Source organism: Myodes glareolus, chromosome 20 (assembly GCF_982192425.1).
Source record: "Myodes glareolus chromosome 20, mMyoGla1.1, whole genome shotgun sequence".
In the NCBI taxonomy this organism is placed as follows: domain Eukaryota; kingdom Metazoa; phylum Chordata; class Mammalia; order Rodentia; family Cricetidae; genus Myodes; species Myodes glareolus.
This window is the reverse complement of record NC_142045.1, coordinates 38,759,056-38,777,365: the sequence shown is the minus strand read 5'-3', so window position 1 is coordinate 38,777,365 and position 18,310 is coordinate 38,759,056. Positions and strand designations below refer to the sequence as shown.

The following is an 18,310-nucleotide window of genomic DNA, read 5'->3' as shown; positions in this document are numbered from 1 at the left end:
ATATTTTTTTCTATCAGTGCAATAAGACACAGTGACCAAAGAAACTTACAAAAGAAAGCATTTTGATCAAGGTGAAATGAATAATGTAATTCAAAATTCTCCGCATAGCTTCTGACGAAGAAGTCATTTCAGTCGTGAGGGCTCAGTTAGACACTCCCTGCTAAGACACACGGACAGACGATTACAGCTGTTGAGTCAATGCACAAATCACACCGCTGCCAAATATCCCTCCTCCAAACGTGGAGCACTGACCTTCAGGCAGCTGCTGGTGCAAGGGCAGAGCAACGTCTACATTTCAACTCCTCAATGGTAATTCTAATTGATGACAGTGATGTCCGCTGATGACAGTTAAAGAAACCTGACAGCTGCGGGCCCTGTTATTGCATGCAAAAAGCCACTCTTGTGGAGATCTTAGATGAGTCTATTAAGTACTTGTTCTAGCTCAGCTGGTCAAGTTACGTTAGCTCACTTAGCATGAGCATGGGCCAGCGAACAGTAAATCAGCTTTAACAGTATCTTCTGTCATCGGAATTGTATATGTGCACTGAGCTAAAGCTTAATCTCTTTTATAAATAGCACTGACCCCTTTTGTGCTGCAATAGAGGAATCGCAAAAGTATTCTTTTCCTCTGTGTGCATTTTCTTTTAATTTTCCTTTTACATTGCTTAACCCCATTTGTCCTTCTATGAAGAGGATGCAAAAATTTTAATAACTCTAGATTAGGTAACATAAAAAGGAACCATTGGTTATCCATGGTGTACTTAGTCTTTCAGTGCTGTCAAAGGCGAGACTTTTAAAATCTGTGTAGAATGGACTTGAGAGTTAGATCAGTGTTTATTAGCTCTTATGCTACTGCAGAGAACCTAGGTTTGCCCATAATCCCACTTCCAGGGGATATGATCACTCCTCATGGTCTCCGTATGTACTTGTGTACATGTGGTGTTCAAACAAGCATACACATACACACACAAATTAGAAATCATGCAAGCATATGCATACATGCATAATAATAAATGAATCTTAAAATGACAGAGCCGACCAGATGTGACCTGAGATGTTACAGCAGGAGGAAGTGAGGGTAGGGGAGGAAATAGAGGGAGAACAGGGAGAAGGAGGAGAGGGAGAGAAAAGAAAGGAAAAGGAGGACTATGGAGAAAAGAAGGAGCAGGAGAAGGGAGAGGAGGAGGGCCAAAGTAGCAATCCTCCAGACAATCCAACAAAATATGAGTGCCTTTAAGTACTTTTAAGTGTTTTGCCATACTAGTCTGAAATATATGAAAAAGTTTATGAACTGGATGACGTAGACAATTTAAGGACATAAAAAAAGTTCATCATTATCAAAATATTGTATTCCAATGTTTGAAGTCAACTGTTCTACAAGACTATAACCTTTATGCTGCTCTAGGCTAGACTGTGTTTTCGCTATGCCTGTGCACACATTTTCCTCATTCTGTGACACATAAGCAACACTCCTTCAAATGCAGTCACAATAATAAATCCTAACATGAGCATCTCCGTCCTCATTTTAATACAGGCAAACAATTGTCAGGAGCACTAAACATTGTTTTATTACAAAGCAAATGTGCAATTAAAGGAAGTTAATTGACTTTTTCTCCTACTTTGAACACTTGTCAGAATGGGCTGTATGTTAACTGACGTTTACACAGTCAGGTCTTTAAATGTAGGACAGCCTAAGTGGTAGTCACCAATAATTCACTCCTCAATGAAAAAATGGAGCCTAAATGACATTTAATTGTTGCAAGCCATTCTTAGCATTTCTGAGCTTAATTGGGAAGTAAAATTGACAAAATTAAATTTGGATGGTGCATTGAGACCAACAGAAATAAAATAAGCTTATCTGGCTTCACAAGGATACCCTTAGAAGTGAATTTAATTGAGTGTTTTATCTAATTAGGAAGCCTCCAAATAGCAAAAAAATTATTAAGTTTTCCTCATCCATTAAGCTTTAATATTGTCAAAGTATTATAAATTACAAGGTTTAAGTACTTTCCCAACATATTTCCTTTTAAGATAAGTAATATTTTTCATTAAATAGTTCCTTGTAAATTTCTCCAATACTATGAATTCATTTTATTATATATAAATTTTCTTACCTAGCTAATCTTGAAAGTAATGCACTGACAATATTTCCTCTCCATATGGGAAGCAGGGAAGTCACATAAGACACTGATATAGGTGGTTCAATGGATAATTCAAAACTCTATAAAACATAATACTGCATAGGATAGTATCTGAAAGAATCAAACAGTCCTCCCCAGTGTCTCTTAGGTTTTGTTTGTTTGTTTGTTTTTGTTTCAGGCAAAAAATTCCACGATGTTTACATGATTATTTGTTTTGGGTACTTTAATTATTGCTGGGATTAAATATCTGATAGAACACAATTCAGGGAATAAGGATGTTTAGGTCATACAATTCAGAAGAATTCACTCCATCATGGTAGTGAAGGCATGAGTGAGGAACACTGATGTGTGGTACTCAGAAAAAAACGGAGAAAGAAGAAAGCAAGGTTCAGCTTTTTTCCTTTAACCCCAATTTTTTTTCTGTCTAAGGTTCCATGTCATGAGTTGGTATTCCAACATTCAGAGTGGGCCATCTTCCCTTGTCTAAATCTCATTGTCACTAAAGCTCCCAAAAGCATACCTGTTGCATACCTTAAGTGTTGTTCATTTCATCAAATGCCATTTGCCTCAGGCACACTTTGTAGATGCTGCAAAGTGCACATGATATGAGCATGACAGTAATTTAAGATGAGCAGTTGTTATAAAGTCCCGGTAGCTGCTTGGAACAATTCCCTCACAAATATAAGATTCCTTCCCAGTCTGAGTTATTTATGATGAAGATTACACAAGCGAAAGATACTGGCCGATCATGATATGTAGTTAACAAATATTTACCTTGTGACTTTAACCTGCTAAACAGTTTAGTTACTTAAATGTAAGTGTCCAAAATAATTTCTTATTATATTTGGCTTAAAGGAGCAATTAGGATTCAGAAAAGAATTCAGGCAGTAAATAAAATGCAAAGAAATTCTATGTGTGGAGAGGTTCTGCATGTATTCAAAACACGGTCATACCTTGGAGCTCATACACCTGTAATTGGCTTAGTATTATAATGGACTACAAGGGAATTCAACTGAAAGACCTCAAAGAACTTTTTCTGCTTATTTTCCTGTCACAGGTTCTCACTTCGTGGTCTGTGGTGTCCAGTATAGCCTCAAGCTCATGACTACCATGTCTCAGTTTCCCATGATGCTGGAACTATAAACATCTTGCCAGTATGTGCATTTAGCATTTTAATATGAATGACAAGAAGGCTTAAGTTAATAATAGCATGATAGCAAAGCTTTACTTATTTAATCTAAACAGCAGGAATTAGTAAATTATAAAGAGATTTAGTTGTAATACTAAAGTCTACACTAACACTACATTATAGATAATAATTGTGACTGCTCATAAAGGTAAAAAAGAGTAAAAATATAAGTAATTTCATTGAATGAATATTCTGAGAAAATACTGAATTGTAAGTTCAAATCCTGAAAAAAATTAAAAGACACTTTGGACATATCTGTCTGTGATGGTAATTCTTGGTTGCCAACTGACTATATCTGAAATGAATTACAATCCAGAAATGGAGGGGACCTTTGAGATAGGAAGAAACAGACCTTTCATTTGGGTCTTGAGGCAAGAAGATACAGCTTTAACCTGGGCCACACCTCCTTTTGGAAGCTTATAAAAGGACATGGAGGCAGGAAGCTGTTTACCTCAATGCTCTCACCTGGTTCCTGTTTTCACTGGCATACTGAAAGCCAGGTGAGACATCCACCTCGTGGACTGAGGAATTTCTGAATTCCTGGGTTTTCTACTCATAGCCAGTCATTGTTAGATTAGTTGGATGGTAGCCTGCATGCTATTTTATTAAATCACACATATAAATTTGTATATATTAAAGCATATTTTTATTGGAATATTTAGGGAAATTATAAGAATATATATGAAATTAGAATATATTATATATACTTATTCATACACACACACACACACACACACATATATATATATATACACACAGAGAGAGAGAAATAGGGATAGGGAGATCTATTCTTTAAGTAATGGTATGCTAGAGAACCTTGATTAATACAAAATTATAAAGTTGATTTTAAGACTGTGAAACCAGGCACGGTGGTCCACACCCTTAATTCCAGTACTCAGGAGACAGAGGCAGGCAGATATCTGTGAGCTCAAAACCAGTTTGGTCTACCTAATGAGTTCTAAACAGCCAAAGAAACACAGAGAAACTCTGTCTCGAAATAAAGAAAGAAAGAAAGAAAGAAAGAAAGAAAGAAAGAAAGAAAGAAAGAAAGAAAGAAAGAAAGAAAGAAAGAGGTTCTGTGAACACTTAGCTGTAAAAGGAGCAGCAGGCCGCATTTCTGACGCCCAACTCCCTGGCTAGTTTTACACCTGAAATAATTACATGGAAACTGTATTCATTTAAACACTGCCTGGCCTGTTAGTTCTACCCTCTTATTGGCTAATTCTCACATCTTGATTAACCCATTTCTAATAATCTGTGTATTACCACAACGTGGTGGCTTACTGGGAAAGATTCAGCATGTCTGACCTTGCAGCTGGTTCCATGGCGTCTGCCTGTCTCTTCCTTCTTTCTCCCACAATTCTGTTCTGTCTTCCCCATCTACCTATGTTCTGACCTATCAGACCAAACAGTTTTATTAATTATCCATTGAAAGCAACAGATAGATAGAAGACCCACCTATATCACTTAGCTATTTTCAAAATCTTTGAATTACATTCTATATGTTTTTATATATTCATTTGTTCAATAATGACCCTAGCTAAGACTCTAACCAATAGTGTAGAAGGTATTTGAACTGGCCTTGCCCTGCAGTCAGATGACTATCTTAATGTTCATCCAGCAACTAATGAAAGTGGAGGCAGAGATCCACAGTGAAGCATTGGACTGATCTCCTAAAGTCCAGTCAAAGTGTGGGAGGGGTGAGAATATGAGCAAAAAGGTCAAGACCATGATGGGGATACCCACTGAAATAGCTTTCCTGAGCTAATGGGGGCCCACATACTCTGGCCTGACAGGGAAAGAAACAGCACAGGACAAAACTAGAACCTCTGAATGTGGGTGACAGTTGCATGGCTGGGACAGACAGCTGGACCACTGGCAATGAGACAAGGATTTATTCTTATTGCTTGTATGGTTTTTTTGGAACCCATTCTCTTTGGAGGGATACCTTGCTCAGCCTAGGTATAGTGAGGAAGGCCTTGGTCCTTCCTCAAAGCAACATGCTAAACTTTGTTGACTTCCCCTGGGAAGCCTTACCCTCTCTGAAGAGTGGAGGGGAGGGGAAGGGAAAGTGAAGGGAAAGAAGGAAGGGAGGGAGTGGAAACTGGGATTGGTATGTAAAATGAGAAGAGTTTTTTTTAAAAAAAGAAAACAATTTTAAAAACTTCAATTAAAACAAATAAATAGACTCTATTGTCAAAATCTTTGAATTACATTCTGCGTATTTCTATCTTTTCATTTGTTCAATTATAAAAGAAATCCTGAGCATTGAGACAATGGTCATCTTTGAATATGGAAAACAATTAGTTAGAAAGCAATCTGTCAGGGAAAGTTTATAACCTGAGAAGACAGAAAGCATGAACATGGTGTCAAACGTTAGTACTCAGGAAGGCATCTACATAACAATGGGACTCAACCTCCAGAAACCCAGAGAAACTTTCATCACTCATGTACAACCAATAGCAGAGCTTCAGAGAAGTAAGTCATGTGTGCCTGGTTAAAGTCTCACAGGAAGACCAGATGGACCCTGATGGAGCCTATTATACTTGGTTTCTTAGCCAAGAAGCCTTTGTCAAGGGTTCAACACAAGCCAGCAACTTTCTTTGGGGAAGGCGAATTCCATGACCAGCTCAAGTATCTACACGAACAGACGCTGCCCATCCTCAACAGACAATTAGCCAAAGTTGCTTGCTATTTCCAGAGAGGGCAGGCAAGGACACTCAGCCGCTGCTGTTCCCTAAGAAACGCTATGAAATGAATTAACAGGAAGAAATTAGATTCCATAACATTCTTGCAGCAAATGATTTTAAAATTGGTCATTAAAAAGTTAATAATCATGAGATTAATTGATGCTTAATAGTTTTAACTTATCATTTTTAGCAAATCATATTTAATTTTTCTAACTTTGCACTTTAGGGAGAATGGTCACATGTTTAAACATAATTAACATCCTAAGTTATTACACATAAAAATTGGTTAATTAAACTTCCTCATTATCATTGACAGATGTATCTCAATAGTAATGATATAAAGGTAAATTTTATTTGGGCTTTGATTTATGTAAATTGATCTGAAAGTTTGCGAGTGAAGCAATTATTTTCCAGGTGAGACAGCAGGTCGCGCTAAGCTAAATGGAATTTTAATTGTTTGTTGAAGAACTATCCATCTCAAACTATGACTGAGTCCAACTTATAAAAATGACCAAATGGTTAATATAAACAATAACCAAACACTATGTGTGGTGAATGTATACAGAAAAACAAAGTTTGAGAGCTATATATAGAAGGATCCCTCTCGGAGTCATTGTGTCTGAATTTTTCATACATTGACAAGCACTTATTATACAGTTTAATTCTAGAATCAAATTATATCCATTTCTAAGAAAATACAAAGACCACTGAGTAAACATTCTATGTTTCTAAAGGAGAACAATATTGAAAATTCACTATACATGACATTGTATCAGCCCCTAGTAAGGGGAAACCATAACCAAATACAAAAAAGGGGGGGTGGGATGCTTCAAAGAGCAGGCATAACCTGAAAAAGCTCAAGACTGGAGGGAAGAATTGTTACATTTAGTGCATGGCTGCATCACGTAGCAGAGTCCACATTATAAAAGACATGGATACATTTGTGGTCTGACTTACAGACTGTCCACAAAGTCATGAAAATAACAAAACTCACATCAAAAAAAGAAAAATTTCCTCACAATGTATCATTACCTTTTTTTAACTTAATTTCAAAGATAATTTGAAGTATAACTTAGAGAAGAATCCACTTATAAAGGAATGAGAATTATTGTTATGGCAAGTGATATTGAAAGTAGAACTTGGGTGGGAACAATTAAATTGAGAGATAATAGAGAACAGGAGATGGATTAAAGACACAGCCTCCAGAAATGCCGAGTTACTGCATAATCAATCACAGTGGGTGAAGAATGCACACAGCTAAGGATGATCAAAGATGTGATTAATGAGATGGTTTATATCAGGAAAGGAAGAGATAGAACTTCAGAGAAAAGATATCCAGAAAACCACTTTTGCTGTATTTGGGCATAATCAAATAAGTTTTGTTTCAAGTGATATAGACTGACATAGTTTTAGGATGATCTCATGAATGGAAATAGTATGATTTATTTATTTTTGTTTTGTTATTCTTTTTTCAGACAAGGTTTTTCTGTGTAACCCTTGCTGTCCTGGAACTCACTCTGAAGACTAGGCGGGCCTCAAATTCACAGAGATGTTCCTGCTTCTGCCTCCTGAGTGCTGGGATTAAAGGTGCGGGCCACCGTCCCTAAATGAATAGCAACATTTTAATTGGCACTGATTTAAATTTCTGCATTTTTTCTTATGCCAGCATCATGCCCTAGATGCTATCTATTCTGCAGCCTGCATTGTAGAAACCAAATTTATGTGGAACTCAAGCCAATTTAATAAAAACACAACTCCAAGTAGACACAATCAAGAAATGTGAGCTTTTAAGATCAGAATCCCTAATTATGAGAGAAAAATACTTATTTCCCAAACTGTACCATAAGAAATAATTTTTGGAATCTCTTTTTGTAACTTAGGTTTTGAAAGTGAGATTATTTTGAATTTTCAGCCCATAGGGGACAGGAATAAGTATAAATGAAGAGCATCATAGAATTGGGTCTCTGTTCCATGAATTACCTTACCTCTCTCAAATGAAGGTTTTTGCAAATTTTACTTTCCAGTATTATTCTTATCATCATCCTAAAGATATAGTCATCTTGACATTGTTTCATTGATTTAAAAGAGTGATCTAGTACAGGTGTTCAGGGAGTGTTTGCTTCTGTTATGCTAGACACAATAAGTGTTGAGATGTTTAATTGCTACAACATGCCAATTTTCATTTACTTTAGTTAGTCACAGACTTCAGCATCCAGTGGATAATTTCTTGTGTGAGTTCACCCTACTAAACTGTTCCTTGTCTCTTTTTTAAGTATGTTAACCTTTTTGTTTTATCACTACCATGAATTAGTTTTATCGTTTTACAATTCTCTGATCTTCTAAGATTAGAGCAGCAGCAAAAGAGTGAAGAACTCATGGGACGATAACCTTGCCAAAAATACAGTCCATGCAGTCAGTGTGCAAATCATATCCCTATCTTGTAAATACCCTGGTTAAAAGATATTTCTACATGATACATGGCTCATTTCTACTATAAAATCACATCAGAAATATATCTGAATGTATACTTACACCAAACACTTAAGGCATCAAACAAGACAAAACAAAGACAGAATTAAATAGGCATTGATATTCTAAGCAGGAAGCCATATCTTCTTGATTTCTTTAATTTGCTTTTATCCAGTGAATAAAACATGTAAGCATAAATAAATTTCAGGATGGCATTTCTTCACCTGGCCAGTGAAGTGATGTGTGTACAGTTATAAATATAGGATGTGGGGCTCAGAGGTTAAGAGTACTAGCTGATCTTCCAGAGTTCAGTTCCCAGCAACCACATGGTGGCTCACAACCATCTACATTGAGATCTGGTGCCCTCTTCTGGCATTCAGGCACACATGCAGTCAAAACACTGTATACATAATAAACAAATAAATCTTTAAAAATAAATAAATAAGTAAATATTGAGTGTCAGAAGCTATTGATGATACAAGACAAAGATCAGAAAATCATATCTTAGAAAGAAAAGAGAGGACTCTTTCTATACAACATGAGCTACAGTCAGCTTTTAGAAAAAAAATAGAAAATAAATTACCTGGAAAATTTTCCAAATCTTCAGCCTTCCTCCTATTTAAATATTAAATGTGTTTGAGCACAAAGGAAAAAAAATAATAAAGCATGAAAATGACACGAGCAAGAAGGAACTAATGAAGGAATAGGGATCATCTGTTGTCTTGATCCCTCCAATTAAACTGTCAGATACCCTAACCTCTCAGAGCAGGGAGATTTCAGCAGATAGTAGTGGTCACAGCAGCGGGGCAAATCCTCTAGGAAGCTCTTAGGCTGAATCTCAGAAGGAATCACCTAAAGGGCATTTTCTCTTATAATTTCTTCTACAGCTTGTATAAGCAACTTGAATAGTTTATGGGTTCAATGCTTTAGTAATTATGAAATAGCCCATTTCATAGAAGCATGCTTCATACTTATTTGGTCTTAGAGTTGTAAGGAAATGGAAATAGAGACAAATAAATCAAGTCCAGCTATGAATACATGAATGCAGCCTTCTTTCAACACCCAAGTCCAAACTGTGTAGTTTTTCACTTTGAAGATAATGGCGAACACAGTTTTGTGAATAATAAAGCAGAATGAGCCAGAAGTATAACACATGATTTATTAAAAAGGTAAAATGCAGAATTCTACAAATTGCAGCTCCCTAGAAGACTCAAAGTTATGACTCCTGAGAAATAAAGAAATGAAATTAATTCAATGTTTAATCTTCATTGTGTCATACATGTTAGTTATCAAATCTCCTGGATAACAATTTTAAAGGACATATTATTTTCAACTTTTAGATGGTGGTAATAAGGATCCAAATGCCTAGAACAATTATGCAAGACCATAGAGCATGCCAAAGAACTCTCATCTCCTTTCTTGGGTCATAGTATTTTACTTATGCATCTTTTGGGGGGAAATCAACAATTCTTCTGTGTAGACATGTCTCCAATCATCTCTGGAACTTCATGAATCTGTATATTTTTTGAAGTAAATCATTTCTTCTTTTTGAGACTCATTTCACCATCTACAAAACTTAGATATCTTAAACTCTAACTTCAAAGTAATGTTAAACATGAAAATAGTTTGTGAATTATAAGATATTACTTAAATGTCAGTATAAAGGAAATTGTTGACTGATATTTCTGTCCCACCATGTCCCACAGTAGTTTAGTCCAAAATAAAGACACAGAAATCTGCATTAATCATAAACTGGTTGGCCTAGTAGCTCATGTTTCTTATTTATTTATTGTTACATCTTACATTAACCCACTGTTCTTGTCTGTGTTAGTCGCATGGCTTGGTACCTTTTTTGAGCAGGCAGTCACATCTTGCATCCTTTGCATCTGAGTGACAACTGCAGACTGACGTTTTCCTTTCCCAGAATTCTCCTGTTCTAATTGCCCTGCCTCTACTTCCTGCCTAGATGCCCCACTTATACTTCCTGGCTACTGGCCAATCAGCATTTAATTAAACAAGTACAAGAAACAAATCTTTACAGGGTAAAATCGTGGCCCCATAGTGGGAAATTGGTTACACATTTTATAAAAGCATAAATAAATATTTATAGTTTAGATGGCATAGAAAAAATTAATTTAAATAATCTTCAAAACACTTTTATGAGTAAAGGTCTGGAACAAGGTAGAAAATAAAATGTTGTATGATTTTGTGGGAAATAAAAGAAGCTCAGTAACAGGAAGACTACTGTTAGGTAGTGTCTCCTGGACCATACAAGGTACTGTACTCATGGATGCTCAATGGTTCTGTCTACCTGTACATGATCACACCAGCCAGCATCCCTGCCTGAATGAGAAAGGAGCTATTAAGGTACCACCACTAGTTGGTGGAGTTATTGGCAGTGGGACCCAGATGTCAGAGGAAAAGCTGATTTTCTTTTTGCAGGAGCCTCTTAGACTTCCAAGATCTCACAGCTCAGTTCTACATTCATGTATATACAGGCATCGCTAACACACACACAGTAGGTTGTGTGTGTGTGTGTGTGTTTGTGTGTGTCTATGCATATATATATATATATAATTATTATAGAAGAAGTCAGACAAGGGAATGTAAAAAGGGTTGACATATAGGAAGGTATGAAAGGGATGGAAAGGAGTTGATACAATCAAAATGTATTATACTCATATATGAAAAGATAAAAATAAATTTTAAAAGACTTTATAAATATAGAAGTTGGCTCTTTACATCTTATTTCAAGAAAGTAAACAATATCTTTTTAATTTACATATATTATAGCACTCTATTTTAAGAAAATAATTTACACATTACCCAAATTAACAGTATTAGTACTAACTATATTTAATGAGCTCATTCAAATAAATTTCATATTTATACTTAGATATCAAATTAAAGTTTTATTGTTTTACTTGAGATATAGTTGCCTAATGGAGCCAAAATTGTAAAGCATCCTTCTAGAGTAACAAAAGCTCGTAATTGTTGTTATAGAGAGGATGGGTGAAACTGAGGGCAGCAAACATTTAGAGTGAATGAATCCACATATTAATAATTTAGATTGACAGTAAGGAATCAGTTTTTGGTTTTCTATTTATATAGACTAGAATTCCTAGAGAATTTATTTTATACCATAAAAATTAATTATATATTAATGACCAGTTGCTAAGAAATGATGGTATCATAAACCACAGGGATTAGAAATATCATTAAAATCTGATTTTACATTCTAGAATGAATACATTCTAGAAGTATTCCAGCTCTTTATTTTGATGCTAGTCGATGTTAAAAACTATTTCTATACCAAAGAAAAATTTCTGGGTAAAATAATTTGATGTGTGTTTACATACACGGTTCTGAAAAAGATTAGCAGTGGTGTCTTAGGGTTTTCTATGGCTATGATGAAACACCATAATTAAAGAGCAACTTGGGGAGGAAAGGATTATTAGGCTTAAATTGCTGTTCTTCCTCAAAGTAAGTCAGGACAGGAACTCAGAGAGGGCAGAGTCCTGGAGGCAGGAGCTGATGAAGAGGATATAGAGGCATTCTGCTTTTCTCCACTGGTTTGCTCAGTGTGCTTTCTTATAGAGCTCACAAACACCAGCCCAGGTATGACACCATCGACAAAGGGCTGGATTCTCCTACACTAATCACTAATTAAGAAAATGCCTGACAGCTGGATCACATGGAAGACTTCCTTCAATTGGGTTTTCTTCTTCTCTGATGACTCTAGTTTTAGCAAGACAACACAGAGAAACGTCCAAAATAACAGCAAGTACAAGCAGCCAAGGAGGATAATCCAGTGTAGGTGTATAAATATCATTAAGTAATAAAGTTTTGAGATAACACCCAGGATCATAGAACCTAAGTACTGTAGCTGTTTCACCTAACGATTTGGGGTTTTTAATTTACAGTTCAATGAACTGTATGTAGATTATCAAACACATTGCTAATCTGAAATCTCAGTAATACCTCGGAATAAATATACAAAACAATAAAGTTTTACCACAGAAAAGCATATTATTTAATAGAATATCCCAAGACTGCCTTCATGAATGTTTAGGTTATAAAGAATAACTTAGGGACAAATTGTAGTACTATATTAAGGAATTTAATTGAAGAGTAACTAAACTTAGAGCACTCTAGTGAATTTAAAATCATGAGAATATACCTCAAAAAAGAACATGTAATAATCCATCTTCATTGCTCCACTTTGATCCCTCAACCTTAATAGGAGGGGTGTGATATACAGGTAAGTCAACAAGGCCCTTGTGCACTAACAAATGATTCCATACTCATGTACACACTGACAGCAATAACTGGACTCAATGGGTTTAAAAAACAATTAAAGAGCATGAGAATTTGGGAGGGGATAGTGATGTAGGGGATGGGGGACGAAATCAAAATAGAGGATGAGGGCAGATTTGATAATTTACATTTTTCAACATAGATATTAAGGAAAAAGTTTAAAAAGTATCACTTTATTATAATTGTAAAAATGATGAACTCAAAAATAAAATTACAAATGCATATGGAAAAATGTATTAATTGAATAAGCCGAAGCAATTAGTTAGATGGCTCATCATATGTGTATCCCAAACACAAATTCACTTTAAATAATGCAAATTACTTGTGTTTCTGTGCCCAAACACACAAAGAAAAGTAAAAATGAAGACAACTAACTTATTTTAAAAAGTGTTTCCAAAATTGAATCAATTTGGAATTTTGGAAAGACTACAAACAAGCCCAAAGTTTTCAAAATTATGTTAGTGTGAACTGATATAGAAATGGCACAATGATGTGGAAAACTCACAACAGAGATGTAAGAGATATTGAAAAATGAGAAAACAATCAACTTCTACGTGAGGTATTCTGTGAATACCTGTCTATGAATGAGTAGGACAGATTAGTGAAAGCTAACACCATGAACATGCCTTTAACAATCAGGTGTTGGATATTAATCACCAATGAAGGATTGTTGACAGAAGGCGCATCTGGGAGATGATTAAACTCGAGCAAAGACTTCTGTATTCAGAGTTTTTGTCGTGGGAATTTTTACTTTAAAGAAAAGCCAGTTTCCTTCAGTCTTAATCCTTAACGCATTTTCTTCCCATTTAGCCTTCTAACATCATATACAGTATGAATGCCCTCATCATATGTGGGTACTTTGGCAATGGTCTGTCCAGAATCTCATGCTGTGAGCAAGAAATCTTCCCTTCTGAATCACGCATGTGCCAGTGTTCTGTTTTAGAAGCACAAAAAGATTTTTGGTGGTCACTATTTTTTAGATCCCGAAATTCTAAAAAACATGAAACAGAATTAAGAAAAAAACAAATTCATAGTTAGTTATGTAAACATTAAGTCATAATTAATGACTTTGAAGCTCTAAGACACACAGTTTCAGAGAGAAGGAGAAACTTCTGTAAACGCAGAGGGAAGCAAATGACAATGGATTATTCAAGAGTAACAATGGGCGCAAGAAGAAAGGGAAATAAGAATACAGTAAGAGAAAACCATATTACTTGTCAAATTTTAAATATTATCTGATAAATTCACATACACATATGTATGGAATGTACAAAAATTAAACTTAGATTTGGGTTATAGTCATAATGTTAATTTAAATATATTAAGTGTACAAGTTAAAATATCAGTGATAAACAGTTATTTCTTTATTGCAAAATATTTATTTACCTCTCAGGCAAAACTCCTTTGATACTGATGTAGTCATACAAATGTCATTAATAGAGTATATTCAAACTATCTGTTTATGTATGTACATAGATACATACATTCAGATATTCAAACTATCTGTTTATGTATGTACCTTTTCATCAGCTTACTCCTATAGACATATTGGAGGTTGTAGCTAGGAAGAATGAACTAGAAGGTAAAATAGTTTTGTGTATTTATAACTGTACTCTGCTAATGTAAGTCAAAACCAGGAAGCAGCTGCTTCATACCTGCAGTTGGATGTGGCCTTGGAAAACAATAGTGAGGCGAATGTATTTTACAAGAAGAAAGAAAGGTGATAAGGTACAAGCAGGGATTCACTTACTGTGTGCTCTGGAATCCCCGTGGTTCAAGCATATCCACAAGGCCGAATGGCATAGCTGGTTCATCAAGTCCTTAATGGAAACTCCTGTAAAATACAATCCATGGCAGTATGAACATGTGGGTGAGTGGATGGTTGGGCGGGTGAATGGGTAGGTGGGTCGATGGGTGGGTAGATAGATAAATGGATAAGTGGACAGAAGGATAGATGAATGGATAGATGGATGGATGGATGGATGGATGGATGGATGGATGGATGGAAGGATGGAAGGATGGCTGGATGGATAGATCGATGGCTGGAAGAAGGACTGAGTGATAATGATTCTATATCTTGTGATGGTGATTACTGGAGAGCACTAACTATAAATTATTCAAGTGGTTGTGAGATGGATATGCACATTTTAAAAAAATGTTTCACCTAATATTGTCACTTTCCTAGTGTTAGACATAGTTAATTTTCTCCAACATTGAATAATTCAAAAACAGGAAAGAGCCACAGTCACAGCATATAGCCATGGTTTGTTAGACATACAAGTCAGCATAGCAAAGAAAGAAAGATAAAGCCCAAAGAGGACGTGATCTGAAAACCAAGATCTAGTTGGTTTTTTTTGGGGGGGGGGGGCGTCTTTTTGTTTTGTTTTGTTTCGCTTTGTTTTGTTTTGTTTTGTTTTCCTAGATAGTCTAGGCTTTTGTCATTGGTGAATAAGAAAGTTCCCTTTCCTCCCTCTAGAGTAGTTGGTTTTGTCTCTCTTAGTGGATTGGTTGATTTAGACAAAAATAGAGAAGTTTATTGGTTACTGCCAATAGTACAACAAGAATATTGAAAGATGCAATCAGCAGTTTTTCCATTTGCAGTGGAAAAGCTGCTAAGTCATTGTCTCAGGGAATAAGAATTGAGAAGGCAACCATCTTATTGTGATCATCGTATTGTGACTTGTCTACTTTGTCTACTTATGACATCTGTCCTCATCAGTCTGACTGTCAGGTCAGTAACTGACTACTCCTCCGTCAAAGGCAGCTAGCCAGCAATGGAGCATTAAATGTTTTGTTGTTAAATAAATTGTTAGTTATTCAGTAATGACTTAGCATTTGAGGAAATAAAGCCTAATCTCTCTCTCAATAAATTTACTAATATATATATATATATATATTAATTATATATATTAATATGAATCATGCATAATTAATATAATACAGACATTTCAAAAACATATGGAGATATGGAAAACATATCAATGAATGATATGAAGGACAGAAGGATCAAATTGAGGTTCATAATATTACATATAAAACAATCCAAAAAGTACATTATGTGGTATAAAAACTAAAAGTCCACAGAACATGAAAATATTATTGTTGTATATCTAGAAGTTAGGCTCTAATAATAAGCAAATGAATTTTAAATGACAAATAAAAATAAATATTTCAACAAAATATAAAATTATGACAAATTAATCAATTTGTTATATAAGATATAATATTTGTAGAGTATGAATGTGTAATGTATGGAAGAGTTAAGGAAACAATTATCATGCCTTAGCCAATACATATGAGGAGTGTGTCTATGTCTGAGATACATGTATCTGGCTTAAACATAAATAAATACATAATTTAACACATTTGAGAAAATGAAATCTGTTTATATAAAGTAAATTTCAATGACTCTATCTTATACTCAATATACTTTATAAACATTGTGCAGCTATGTGGTAAGCTGAAAAACAATGACATAAAAACTTTAAATTTCCTATCTATCATCCAAAAAAGTAATTGAAAATTAAAATTAAACGGATACTTTCTAAATACTTTTTTAAAAATTCACCTAAATTTAGATAAAGAGGGAAACTTACATGATGTGCTTATTTTAATCTATGAAGGCCAGGAGTGGTGGTGTGTGCCATTGATATCAGCACTTATCAGACAGAGACAGGTGAATACGTGTCTTTGTCTTCATAGCAAGTTCCAGGCTAGTCATAACTAAACAGTGAGATTCTGTTTCCAAAAAGAAAAAAAAAATCTTAAAATTAAGAATTTAAGAAAAGCAGATGTAATAGAACTGAAAAAATTTAAAATGATCATGAGAATGCTATTTAATGAAATTTAAAATAATAATAAGTAAACTAGAAAAGATTTCATTTTGAAAACGAGATAAATGATACAGTGACAAGGTTAAAAAAGACAAAGTTTAGTTTTCATTCATAACTGTTACAACGCCAACAACTTTAATCAAGGACAAAAAAAACCCAATACTACAATTCCAATTAAAAGAGAAAGAGGTCAATGTGTCCAGCCTATTGACACATATTCAACCATGTAAAAAATATTAAAGAAGCTGTAAAGGAAAGCATATAAAACTCTGAGTAAACTGAGAACTTCAGAGTCAAATCAGAAACTTTAAAATCAGAACGGTCCTCACTATGAGATTTAGAAACAATAATTGTATTTAGTTCTTTGTTATTTCTGTTTTCAAGACAGAATTTCATATATTTCAGGCTGGCCTAAGATTTGCTAAGTAGCTGAAGATGACCTTGAATCCCTGGTCTTCTTATCTTCACCTCCTGAGTTTTGTGATTACCGAGCATTCTACCAAACTGGGTTTCTACCATGCTGGGGACTGAATCCCAGGTCTTGTAGGTACCAGACAAACATTCTACCACATGGCCTATTACAAATCTGCAGCCATTGAATAAATGATTTTAGTTATTTATATGCACGCATACACAGGATAACCTTAATGGGTTTTTATAAGTGAGAAGTTTCAAGGAACTGATCATTTTATGTCACTGTAATTGAAAAATGTTACGTTGAGTAACCTGAACCATAGAAATTTTGAAGTTCTCCAGATGGGTCCTCTGCCTGGCTATCAGTACAAATCAAATCCTAGGCATGTTGTAAGCATCATGAAAATGTAGTAAAAGGAGATTAGGTTGGCAATAACCATGGCCTCTTCACATGAAACAGGAGTCCTGCTTGAAGTTATCAAATGAGTGAGCTAGACAACAATTTGCCTGAACTTATTTCATTCTTATAAAACCCTGTTGGATCACAAAATCATCAGTGTTCTCCATGTTTTCTTTTTTAAGTGTTCTGGACTTTTAATTATATTAAAAGTCATACAAATTAAGTCACGTGGGGAGTGCAGAGATAGCTAACTGTTCAAGAGGACTGGTTGTGCAAGCATAGGCCTGGACATTGGATCTCAGCATCCATGTAAAACCCAACCACAGTCCTGTGCTCATCTGTAGCCCCAGCACTAAGGGGATTGCAGACAGTGCCCTCCTAGCCTCAGGAGGGCTAGCTAGATGCCTACCACTCTACCACTAGGTTCAGAAGGTAGACTCTGCCTCAGAGGAACAAGGCAGAGCATAATAGAGGACACCTGACACTCTCCACTGCCCCTCCACACATGCACTTCCACACACATATCACTGTTCTTTTTCAGTTTGAATCTTTTATTAGTTAACAAAAAATAATAGGGTAAACAGAACCTGTTTCACAAAGGTTTATGAGATTCATACATGAGAACTCAAGGAACATGCCTGAAATGCATGTTCATTTGTCACATGGTGAAGCTTTGCAATTATATACGTAGCTAAAAATCATAAAGCATCAAGTTCACAAAATCAGTTAGAAAAATGCTGATTAGCTGAAACTGGGGACAATATCAAGGGATGCTAGCCAAAAGATACTTAATTACAAGCAGAAAGAATGAATGCATTGCTTAGGTCTGGTTAATACATCTGTGGTGTATCATGGTC

General features: G+C 35.2%; 1 long non-coding RNA gene across 2 annotated transcripts in view; it reads right to left on the bottom strand.

Moving 5' to 3' along the window:
- Positions 1 to 9,634: 9,634 nt before the first annotated feature.
- LOC146890057 (uncharacterized) overlaps positions 9,635 to 18,310 on the bottom strand; it is a 72,176-nt gene continuing 63,500 nt past the window's right edge. For both annotated transcript variants that reach the window (XR_015735764.1, XR_015735763.1), the window contains exons 3-5: positions 16,403 to 16,544; positions 14,557 to 14,640; positions 9,635 to 13,797 (exon numbers count right to left, since the gene is read on the bottom strand). This is a non-coding gene — a long non-coding RNA (uncharacterized LOC146890057). The remainder of the gene's footprint in view (positions 13,798 to 14,556; positions 14,641 to 16,402; positions 16,545 to 18,310) is intronic.